This window comes from Ovis aries, chromosome 1 (assembly GCF_016772045.2).
Source record: "Ovis aries strain OAR_USU_Benz2616 breed Rambouillet chromosome 1, ARS-UI_Ramb_v3.0, whole genome shotgun sequence".
In the NCBI taxonomy this organism is placed as follows: Eukaryota; Metazoa; Chordata; class Mammalia; order Artiodactyla; family Bovidae; genus Ovis; species Ovis aries.
The window spans coordinates 148,288,579-148,301,747 of NC_056054.1; positions in this window are offsets into that span (position 1 = coordinate 148,288,579).

Genomic DNA, 13,169 nt, shown 5'->3' on the forward strand with positions numbered 1-13,169 from the left:
ATCAACATAAAGATATTGATAATGTCACAATATGTCAAGCATTCACTATTAATTGCCACATTTTCTTTTTACAGTTTCTCTCTTGGCGAGCCCATTAGTGATGCAAATTGGCACAAGGAGATTTAAAGTGAGGCAGGCCTGTGGTGACTAGCAATTTGAAATATTGTAACGTGGTGCAAAAACCACTCCAGTACATCATCATTAAAGGTAGCTATGTTTAAAATTAAAGTATTAATAGCTGAATCTTAATATATATGAATTTAAAGCCCTTAATCATGCTTTGCTCTGACCTTTAACTTTTGGAAGGAAAGAAATCCTCACGTAAACTGAAATGACACAGACTCTCCACCAAGTTCCATCTAAGATGTTCTCTGATATTACAGTTTAGGAAATAACATAATTTTATTGGGTTTTAGATGTAAATGGCGATGTAAATTTAATTACAAAATTATTATGTCTATAATTATTAATATTGTGTCTATAATTTACAGCTCACTGCTGGTAGAAACTGATATACTGAATAAGGTCAGCAGCAGCAGCCAACTCATAATTCACCAGCCATGTGTAAACTAAATAAATGAAAACACAAGATGCAAAAATAAAACAATTGAGATCTTATTCCAGACCCACCTATAGCATTTGAATTTACTTAGGTGGTGTGTGCTACAATCCTTCTTCACTTCATAACTCCTTCCCTTGTAGCCTCTTCCCTTCCCTCAATAGTAGCCCTGGAGAGCAGAAGTGTTACTTCAAGTCCAGGTTGCCTTTGCTGCTTTCCAGATCTAATTTATAGATTATATCCTTGTAGGACCCAGAATTAAATCTTTCAGTACTAAGATGTCAAGGAGGACAGTTTCCACTGGGAGTTGGAAAATCCAACATTTTTAGGTGTATTTCCAAAGTTTCCATCAAATGTATATATTTGAAATATCTGTGACCACTAATCCGGAGTGAACAGATGTGATCAATTGTCATTACATCAGAGTCAATTTGCTATATTACCCTATTACTCTTGTATCTCTGGGACAGTCTTTTGGAAAGACTTTGTAGGCAGAGTTATTACAATCACTCTAGGCCAGCTTATGAAATTTTCAATTTACAATAAAATTAACATAAAAATATCAAGATATTACTATATTCAATAAGAGTTTAAGAGACTCATTATCTTCAAAAGAAAAAAAATGTTATTATTTGATCTAGTAAGAAAGTATTACGACCATGCAAAGTCGAATGGAGTTGATTGATATTCTCTTCTTTTTTGAAACAAGTGTATTATTGGTCTTTCAACTTCCTGCTACAAGTGGACTTGAAAAAAATAATCATTTGCAGACAGTGCAAATTGAAAGTTCTGCATTTAATGAATATATTTTTAGAATTGAGAAAAGATGTGTTTTATTCAGGCAGAGTTTATACAGACTTAATGCAGTTTATCTATGACTGTAATTTACTTTAGATGTCAAGGATGACAGTTTCCATTGGGGGTTAGAAAATCCAACATTCTTAGGTGTATTTCTAAAGTTTCCATCACACATACATATATCAAATATCTGACCACTAATTTAATATAGATGTTGAATCATGGACAGATAGTGCACAAAAAATAAATAAATAGAAACCAGTCTATTAACACATTTAACATATAATGTTTGATCAATTCTCACTTTCTACAAAAAAGCCTGAGGCAAATATACAGCAAGTGAGCCAGAATCATAAATTCAAATTACCAGTTTATTAGTTTTTCAGGAAGAAGAACAATTCTACATCTCATCAATAAGTTCCTGGTGTTTATCTCATTCTCATATGTTATGAGATATATAGCATAGATTGCAGGTAATATATATTTATAAATATTGAAAATATTTTACTTCTTATTATATACTGTGGTAATAATTATTTTAAACAATAAGATTGAAGCTACAGTAGTTTTCATCATTCTCAGATCTGTAGGAATATCTTTGATCCATTCTTTACTAGATGAAGCACTGTTGGACCCCCTCATTTTGTTGGTGCAGTTTTCAAGGACAATGTATGCTCCATAAGAAACTGATTTCCATTATGCCCTTGGATCATGATGACAATGCCTTATAGTGGCTAATGTGAATATCTATAAAAGTTGGAAAGCAAAACACACCTGACTTACTCCTGTATGCCATTACTATAATCAGCTTACTTAGGTAAACATGTAATAGGATAACATTTGGTAAAATTTAATGAGCCCTAATGACATTTAGCTAGTAATCAAGCCATTTTAAACAAATTCTCTGTGTCTTTAATAATTTTGAAATATGTATAGGTTAAACTACTCCAAAGCCATAGACAATAATTAATTTGTCTATTTTAAATAGGATATTAATTCATGTTTGATTTTTGACAGATGAAAAGGAAAATTAGTAGACATATAAATTATACTTTGAAAATAGATATATAAAAGTAAGAATGTGGTTAAAAGGGCATTTTTTTCAGATGTAAATCAGTAGTAAACAGAAATATATAAACTAATTGATAACTATAATACTATGATACATTAAATAATATGCTAAAATGTCCTATAAATAAGGTAGAAAGTTGGAAGAGGTTACATTTAAATACACAGCTTATAAATTAATTTGGATTAATGACTAAATCATGTAAAGAAGATACAACTCAGAAGTTAAAAATAAAATGTCATAAGATAGTAAACTTGAGGAGAAATATTAAGCTTTAAAAAGATGAACTAAGTTTGATACTAAGTAGAAGAGATGAGAACTTCATGGTACAGTAATGTTGGTAAGACCATCACCATGAATGGAATGTTCATAATATGTAGAATCCTAATAAAAATTGGCAAGATAAAGAGACATGGAGGAGGATAGTTTACTCTATATCAATCAAGATTATAAAGTAAGTAAGATAAATTTTGACCATGAAAATGTTGAAGTGAAATACTTTGGCAAACGATGAAAGGACAAACAGCAAAACAAGAGTAAAATTGGGTAGGAGTCTGTTATAGTACCTTGAGACTAGAGAAAATGTTAATAAACATCATTTTTGTTCAAGTTCTGAATTCTTAAGCATATTGCTACCTATTATCCTACAAAATCTGTGAATAAAAGCTTCAGATATTTTTTTTTGAAAATGGACAAAAATGTAAATTCACCCAAAATCCTTATAAAATATCAGATAATTTTTTTGGTTACAGCAAACAAACAAATGGATATGGACAAAGATTATAAAACACTGCTGCTGCTGCTAAGTCATGTCATTGCTTTCAGACTCTTTGCAAACCCATGGACTGTAGCCCAGCATGGGATTCTCCAGGCAAGAATACTGGAGTGGGTGGCCATGCCCTTTTCCAGGGGATCTTCCAGACCCAGGTATTGAACCCATGTCTCATGTTTCCTGCATTGGCAGGCAGGTTCTTTACCACTAGCCCCACTTAGGAAGCCCTATAAAACACTACTTCTACTTAAAGTCAGTTTTCTGTATGCTTGTTATAACAAGGCTAATGGGCAGATGTTGTTTGCCCTTCAAAAGACAATTTAGAGGGAACTCTGTACTAATCAAATTCTAACATATTTAAAAGCCATTCATTTAGTCTGTTTCAAGGACTCATTTAGGAGTTGCTTATAAAGCATAATAAAACAATTTTAAACTATGTTCTTATTTATATATTATAGTTCTGAGGTAGTTAAACTCAATTAGTTGTAATGCTATTTACTTTTGTCCTAGAAAAACCTCTGCCTGTACGAAAGTTAATATTAAAGTTGAGTTGCTTGCTCGTTAGTGAATCACAGTCTACTTTCATATGGAATTATGTTGGGCACACAAAAGTAGATAAAGCTACAATAGAAACTAAGAACAAACATTTTTATTTAAAAGAGAAATGAATACAATTACATTATCCTCTAAGAAGGAAAGGACTGAAAAATACATTTTAATTTTAAATAATAGCAAATATATTAGTCTATGTTTTCTATGCTGAGAGGTTAATAACAGAAAGTGAAGTGAAAGTCGCTATACAGTCCATGGAATTCTCCAGGCCAGAATACTGGAGTGGGTAGCCTTTCCCTTCTCCAGGGGATCTTCCTAACCCAGGGATCAAACCCAGGTCTCCCACATTGTAGGCAGATTCTTTACCAGCTGAGCCATAAAGGAAGCCCAGGAATACTGGACCACAAGAACCCTTCTCTAAGGGTTCTTCCCAACCCAGGAATCAGAACAGGGTGTCCTGCATTGAAGGCAGATTCTTTACCAATAGAGCTATCAGGGAAGCCTGATAACAGAAAGTTTACTTGCAAATAAGGTTCTGTTCCTTTCTTCACAGGCTTAAAAATAACGTTCCCTATCATATCTCTCAGAAAGGAGCATTTTTCTTAAGCAAAGTTCAAGTGTAGATAGCCAGTGTGTGCTATGTTTAGAGCAAAAAATCAAATTTTAATGATTTTCAGTCTAAGTATCAGTACAATAATTTTGCCCAACAAATCCATTTGTTCATTGTTTTGTTTCCTTTCTTCATGTAGTAAATACAACTTATTCTTCAATTGTATGACCCACTTGTTAAATAATAGTTGCTTAGTTGCTCTAGATTGCATAGGTTGGTAGAGAGAGAGGGAGAGATGATAAGTAAGTAGTAATACAGTAATAATTGAAAAAAAAAAAGTAGATTAAGAGAAGATTTAAGCTCTGGAATTGGTGATGTAAAATGGCTGTGACATTTTGGTAATATAACTGCATTAAATATAGTATTTTAAAACTTCTGAATATTCATACAATGTTTGTTTTAAACGTAGACCTCTAAAAATGGAATCTGAGTTTTAAAGGGCTGGAGAACCTAATAATTCAAGTCTGACAGGCAAGAAAATTAATATCAAAATTTAGAAATAGAGTAAGATTAACAAATTTTAAAACTAAAGATTGGTTCAGGCTGAAAGAATAGATTTAGAAAGGCTAACAGCTTTCTAGCTGGAGAAGGCTAGGAGAAGCGAAATAGAGTAGCCATACTCTACTTCCGGAGAAAGACAGGACAAAATTAACAGCTACCTAAAAATTGGGAACTACGTAGATCCTAAACTTGCTTTTATTCTATTCACTGCAGCAAAGTAATTCCTTATTTAAAGAGATACAGTACTCATGATTAAGACGAGATTAAACTTGTGGCTCAGCTGGTAAAGAATCCACCTGCAATATGAGAGACCTGGGTTTTAATCCTGGGATTGGGAAAATCCCCTGGAGAAGGGAAAGGCTTACCCACTCCAGTATTCTGGCCTGGAGAATTCCATGGACTGTATAGTCCATGGGGTTGCAAAGAGTTGGACATGACTGAGTGACTTTCATTTTCACTATTCACTTTCAAACATATTCAAAATCACTAATATAAGCATATTCTAATTATGGGTCACTTTTTCTGTTTTTGTTTGTTTAACATTACATAAGACACGTATGTTAATTTTACTGTTAAGAAATAAGTAAAAATTAAATCAAATGCATATTTCAGTTTTATTTCCTATTATCTTAAGAAAGTCATTAACCTTCTGAACCTCAGATCACTAACGTGGAAGTGAAATCTTCTTATAGTAAGAATAAAATGTGTGATAAGGTTTTTCAGAGTCCATATTTTAAAAGTAATGTTAATCAATATGTAAAAAATACCTAGCTATTTTAACTGTATTCAACTATTTGTTAATGGTACTGAAAAAAATTATATATCCATTTTTGTAAATTACAAACATGATCACTAAAAATCTCTTTAATTTTTTTTAACACTTTATAGGGAGATATAAAAAACATCAAGTATCAAAAATAGTGAATAAACAAAAAAATGCAATGCCAGGGAAATTTCAAGAATAAGCTTTTTAAAATAACCTGTAAACAATTCAGATTTTAGGGCACAGAGAAAGGGCATTGTTTTATTGAGAAGAAATCATGTACAGCAAAACACTCTTTCTATTTTTGCTAAGTTAAGCAACTTTTAGATCATGAGAATGTCTTAGAAGCAGTTTGTCTTGATTCCAGCTAAACATTTGATGGGAGGTTCATAATTTCATTGTTCACAAGGTAGAGAAAACCTGAATGAATGATAGCACATTTAGGTGAACTTGTAGCTAATGAAACATTTGTACTTACTTTGTTGATTCATCAATATCAACCTGAAGGGGTTTCTGATGTCCTGCCACAAACCTGTGTATTTGATCCTGTGAGGTTTAACATATTATCAGTGAGTCTTCATCAAATGCAGATTTGAAGTATAGGACCTGAAAGCCAACAACCTAAAAACCGATTATGAAGCGTTTAACTATGCAAACACAAGATATACATTAAGCACATTCTTGGTCATAAAGTTAGGGTGAGGGCATGAGTTATAAATTTCTGTAAACTCTAAGAAGGTTTACATGCTGTGTGCCTAGTTGTTCAGTCGGGTCTGACTCTTTGGGATCCCATAGACTGTAGCTCACCAGACTCCTCTGTCCATGGGGATTCTCCAGGCAAGAATACTGGAGTGGGTTGCCATGCCTTCCTCCAGGGGACCTTCCCAACCCAGGGGTCGAATCCAGGTCTCCTGCATTAATGTCTTTTCCCCATTACCAGATGATGGGTTGTGTTTCCAATAGAGGCTTCTTGGTTTGCCTGGGTTGGGAACAAAGCCACAGATGACTCATGATGGCATATTGTATGAGTAAAAAGTAAGCCTTTAGAGACTGGAAACATTGGTCACTGCGGCATAGTCTAGGACATTCTAATACAGTGTGGACTTGAAGAAATTTGATTTTTTTTTTTAATTTTAGAATGGAAGATAAAAGTTTATTTTTTTATTTTTTATATATATTTTGTAAATTTTATTTTTACTTTATTTTACGTTACAATACTGTATTGGTTTTGCCATACATTGACATGAATCTGCCACGGGTGTATATGAGCTCCCAATCCTGAATCCCCCTCCCATCTCCCACCCCATATCATCTCCCTGGATCATCCCCGTGCACCAGCCCCAAGCATCCTGTATCTTTTATAGAACATAGACTGGAGATTCGTTTCTTACATGATAGTATACATGTTACAATGCCATTCTCCCAAATCATCCCACCCTCTCCCTCTTCCTCATAGTCCAAAAGTCCATTCTATACATCTGTGTCTCTTTTGCTGTCTCGCATACATATCAACTTCTTTCTGTATACAGCCAGGTAGTAACTAGAAAATATACTCTATTTTTGCTTCTTTTTTTAAAAAAAAGTTTATTGGCATATAGCTGGTTGACATTGTTGTATTAGTTTGTTTCTGATACACAGCAAAGTGAATCAGTAATTCATATACATATATTCACTCTTTCTTCTTAGGCCATTACAGATTATTTGAGAAATTAGATTCTATGAGCTATTTTCAGTCATATAGTAAGTAGAAACTACAACACTAGTAACTGTAACCACTTTTGAAAAGACTTGAGATACATTGTCCCCATAGCTACATCTTGTGTAGTTGTAAAGACAACAGCTCCAAATCAAGAATAGTCTTAATTCTCCTTTTAAGTCATTTCCAAATTTGAAGTATTTGAAATTTCCATTCAGTTTTCATTTAAAAGAATATCTGCTATAGAAACACTAACTTAAGGGGCCTTGATGATCATGCTGTCTAATTCGGGCTCATTTGGGTTTGAATTTTCAAAACATTTATTTTTCCCATACAGAGAGCAGAAAGTAGAGGAGCTAGAAGTGAAGAGAAGTGAAGTGAAGTGAAAGTCACTCAGTTGTGTCTGACTCTTTCAACTCCATGGACTGTAGCCTGCCAGGCTCCTCTGTCCATGGAATTCTCCAGGCCAGAATATTGGAATAGGTAGTTGTTCCCTTTTCCAGGGGATCCTCCCAACCCAGAGATTGAACCCAGGTCTCCCCATTGCAGGTAAATTCTTTACCAACTGAACCACAGGGAAGCCCAGAGGATATAAAAGCATATTCAATTGATTTTATATTTCTGGAAATCTGAGACCCATTATATTTTCCTTTTAGACACAATAAGAATTTTCCACAAATACTTTTATACAAATATTGAATATTTCTTTAAAATAATCAGTCACAAAAAAATGGAATTACTGATATTAAAAATAAAATGAACCTCCTTCCTTTCAGATTAAAAATTTATATGAAATCCAATTATCAAGTTATAGAATTATAGATTGATTAATGTGCCACTAAAAAAAAGAGTCATTAAATCCAAGCTGTTCCAAATAGAAGAAAATGATGGAGGTACTATAAAGGACTAACAACAAATTTTAGAGCACCTAGAATATAATGGAGACAAGTGCTAGAAATGGGTGTAGTTCATGAATCATAAACCTCAACAAAATATGACCACTATTTTCTTTAATTATATTACAAAATTTAAAACACAGTGCTTAGTAGACTTGCCTAAATAAATAACTCATCTGCAAAAGTATAGATAGACATTACTGTGAAAGCATGTGTGATAATTGATAAGTAAACAAAAGTTATAGAAAACCATGTGATCATGTGATTCATAGAAATATAGTGTTTAAGAGGGTGCTGCAGAAATCTATAGCAAACTCCATTTTAGTGATGATGTTTGTTAATGATTTATGAACTGATATAGAACATAAACCACACGCTGCTTAAACTTGCAAAATGTAAACGACTTACTTTTTGACTGGGCATATGTATTTTAATAGTAGTTAGAGAAAGGTATGTCAAACGGGAAAAAAAAAAAACAACTTTGATTTTGCTATTATCGTCATCAGGAACAACAATGTAGAATCTCTCAACAAATTTTGAGAACTAATTTTTCAGAGAATTAATAGTATTAGACTTTTAGTCATAATTCAGCTATAATATTTTAAATCTCATATGCTAAATTATATTATTTCTTATTCAAGTTATAGGACATTCTGAAATCACTGAGCCCATGATCCAAATTGAAATCCCATTATTATCTTGAAATCCCACTATTATTTATATCTTCTGAATCCACCGTGTGTTTTTCCATAGAGAGAATTCTATTTGCAAAGTGCTGTTAAAACAACATAGAAAAAATCATAGCCCCATCTTCTTCTATTATTGAGGAAGGATGTGGTTCATACCACACTCTACTCCAGGTTGAGTTCCCAACATGGTCAGCATTACCATAGATCATATTCAAGACAATATTATTATTGGATGGCTGGCCTACAAATCACGTGCCAGAGAAAAATTAAAAAAAGGACTCATGATATTTCAACCTGGTTTCTTTCTTTGAAATTTATTCTTGTTCATAATTCTTTGAGCATCTGGAAAATGAAGACATTTAGAAAGCTAAGGCAGAAACATATCTTAAAAAGAAACAGATATAACTTTTTTTCTCTACATTTACAACACATTTAAGCCCTCCAGTCTCCTCAACCCTGCCCCTACCCATGACTGTGCTGAGTCCCTTTAAGGGAACAATTGAATCTTGGTTACTGTCTTTCCCTACAGGGAAAAGGAACCCTCTGGATCTGTCTCTTCTCAACCTAACAAACAACCCACTGTACTTTTTTTCTCAATATGAGGTGGGATCTTTCCATTGAGATTAAAATATTTCACTTGATAAACATCTCATGTTTTCTGTCTGCTTCAAAGATCTGCATTTTTATCTGGAAATCTTCATCAGATGCAATGGTTCTCTAATTTTAAGCAATAATTCCTGATAGGCTGTGAAATACTAGATTCTCTGGCTAAGTAAGCTTTAATTTCCCTTAAAATTGCTCTAGGTTGGAAAGCCTAGGAGTATTTGTTAGTTAAGAAGGAGGTCATTGCTACAGGAATTTAGATAGATAAAGCTAATCCATGAGTCTATTCTTTGTTTTTTTTTTTTAAGTCTTTATTGAATTTGTTAGAAATTAGCTTCTGTTTTATGTTTTGGATTTTTGGCCATGAGGCCTGTGGGATTGTAGCTCCCCGGCCGGTGATCAAACCCACACCGATTGCATTGGAAGGCAAAGTCTTAACCACTGGACCACCAGGGAAGTCCCTATGGCTCTAAAGTATGGTGTGTGTTATTCCTTTTGGGGCTTATGTACGTACAGTTCCTGGCTAAAGTTGATGAACCAGTTTGCTTTCGAAAATGATCTATACATAGCGCTTCAGGGAACTATAAGGACCGCAAAAAAGAGGAAAAACAAAATACCCTATTAAGATGCTTATGGAATTACATTGTCAAGTATATCCCCCAAAAAACCCAAACTACAGGATGCATAATTACTAGTATGGTTCAGAAATTGCAACCTAGGTGTCAATGTTATTGAGCAACAACAGAAAAGAATCATCTCTGGAAGGTGAGCTTAGGCTAAGCAGAAATAAAACCAGTTAAATTTATTTTGAACTTGAGCATAATACAGAGAAGAAATATAGATTTCTCACTGTAAGAAAAATGAGAACAAATGAAATTTCAAGAAAGAACAATGAAAATGACTAAGGGTCTAGATGAAATAATTAATGGGCAGAGATTAAAAGACAGTATCCATTTAATTTGGTGAAAAGACTAATGAGTAATTCAATTACTTGAAAGTATCTGTAAAGGAAAAAAAAGGGGGGAGAGAAGGAGCAAATTTTAGGTTAGTCGAGAGAAAATAATCAGAAGTAATGGGATAAAATTGAGTATAGGAAATTTTTGAGTGACTATCAGAAAAGGCAACGTTGTTAGGTCTATTAGGCAGAGGAATTGCTTCCTAAGGAACATTGTAAAAAACCCCTTTGCTTGAGCCATTTATAGAGACCAGACAAAGAAGTGGATAATGTTATAGGAAACAATTCTATATTCACAAATTATGGGCATTATGATCTAATAGCTCCTACCCTCCCAGCACAAAAAGTCTCTAATGCATATAATTCTTTGGCTTCCATTTTGTATTGTCTCTTTTTAGGAAACGCTGATAGAACACTGCAGAGGGACCTTGAAAATGGACTTCTTCAATGTACTTCAATGGCTTTTGTCATTGTCCTTATATCCATATATAATGGGTTATATATGGAGGTATTAACTTTTGTGAATTAAGATTCTTTATGAAAGAGAGAATCAAATTTATGATTACTGAATAGATGTCATTTTGCAATACAAGAATCTTAGTGATGTATATCATCTGCTAACAAACCTAAAATTCAATAAAGATTAGTCCCTTTGATCATTCTTTCAAGATATCTTACAATCATAATAAATTGGTAACTTATCTAGTATTCAAACTGAAAAATTTTTAGCATAAAAAGTCATTCTCTCTACACACTTGACCCATGAAAGTGATAATCATAAAAATGATGCTATGATATTAATACATATATTACAAGATGTCTTCAGAATCATCTCATTAACAACATTGTATATTTTGGTTTATCCTAGTGTATTCAGTCTTATTTAAAAGGGGGAAATTATGTATTTGATGAACACTGTAAAAAGTTAATTTCTATAATATCTTAAGTCCCTAGATATGCTGGATAAACAAAAAATTTTGTCTAAATAACCCGACAATTATTTTTGTTATGAGGGATTTTATCCAGGAATATGAAAGGATTTACTTGACATTATATATGAAGTAAAGTAGTACTGTGCTCCTAAACCTTAAATAATATTTTAAGTCTTTAAAAATATATCTAATATTCTCCTATGTAATCTTCATTATCATCCTCTAAGGAAACTGAAGCTCGACAAAATTAAATGACTTGCACAGTATCACCAGTCAATATCAGAATAGGATGCTGATATTATGTCATTAGGCTATAAACACTTATCTTTTTACTGACTCATTTGATCTCTCATAATAAAATAGGCAGTAATCATTTCACTTGTAGTTTGTGGGATTATACTTAGATATGAAACAGCAAGGTATAAATGATGAAGAAACAGACTGAAAGTCAGAAGTCTGGAAACCTAGCACTGGTTTTGCTGCAGGCAGATCTTGGGTAAGTGGTTTAATTTTGTGAGTCTCAGTTTACTGAACTATCACATATTTGGTTGCATAGAATTTAAGAACATTATTCAACTCAAAATCTGATTCAAAGTAATAATGGCCTAGCTTTCAAATATTGTGAGACTGTTTATAGTTGCTTATGTAATTATACTTTTACAATAATTTATTTAATTCTAAAAAGCTAGTCAGTAAACTTGAAACATTCCCCATTTGTCCAATAAGTTTTATATTAACTCATTAGATGATAGGCATTATTTAATGGATAAGTAAATTGTAATTAATAATGAATATTAAACAATGTCTGTAAAGATATTTCTAACATTTTCCTTTTTAATTTTTTTTAAAAATTTCAGATTTTGAAATGATTGAGATCAATATCTGTATTTTTTTCCTGTTAGATACTGAAAACACGAAGGAAGGATTAATTTCCCATCAAGCTTAGAGATTTATATTTTTCAAAAAGAGCAGAGTGATAGGGTATATGCTCTTGCTGGCATCTGCACTATCAATTTCCAAACTTGGCACTTTAAAAGGAATATAATAACCTGGGCTATTTCCAGAGAAGAATTACTTGGAGGGCAAGGAAAGCCAATATAACATAATATGCTTACAATATTGAAGAAACTAGGGATGATTATAATACAAAAGTAGATGAAAATAATTGTTGATAGCCAACAAGGTCTTTTGCTTTTCTATAATCAATATCCTGGAAAAATATATTGTACCAGTAGAGTTGCATGATAAGGCAAGGTCAAAATTTCTCTGTCCCCTTAAAATGAAGGTACGCACTTGAGCAACATTATCGAGTACACACAAAATCAGTATGATATGATCATTATATAGTAGTGAAAATCATGTCTGTCTGTAATTTTTAAACTAACTTATTTATCTGAGAAAAAATGATGCCTCTGGAAGATTCATAAATGTATGTTGCTAGCAAGTATTATGTTAGTCTCTGTAGATATAGATAGAAATAAATCTACAGATTTTCTTCCCCCATGAGTTGGAACAGATAAATAGGAAGACAAATAGAATTCACAGTAACTACAGAACATGACAACTGATATGAAAAAACACAAAGAAAAATATTCAAGAGAAAAAGACCAGAATACACAGGGTGAGCAGAGAAAGAATCTTTGAGGAGATGGCAATTAGCTGAATCATTTCAGTTAAGTTCAGTTGCTCAGTCCTGTCCAACTCTTTGTGACCCTATGGACTGCAGCACCGCAGGCTTCCCTCATCATCACCAACTCCCGGAGCTTACTCAAAC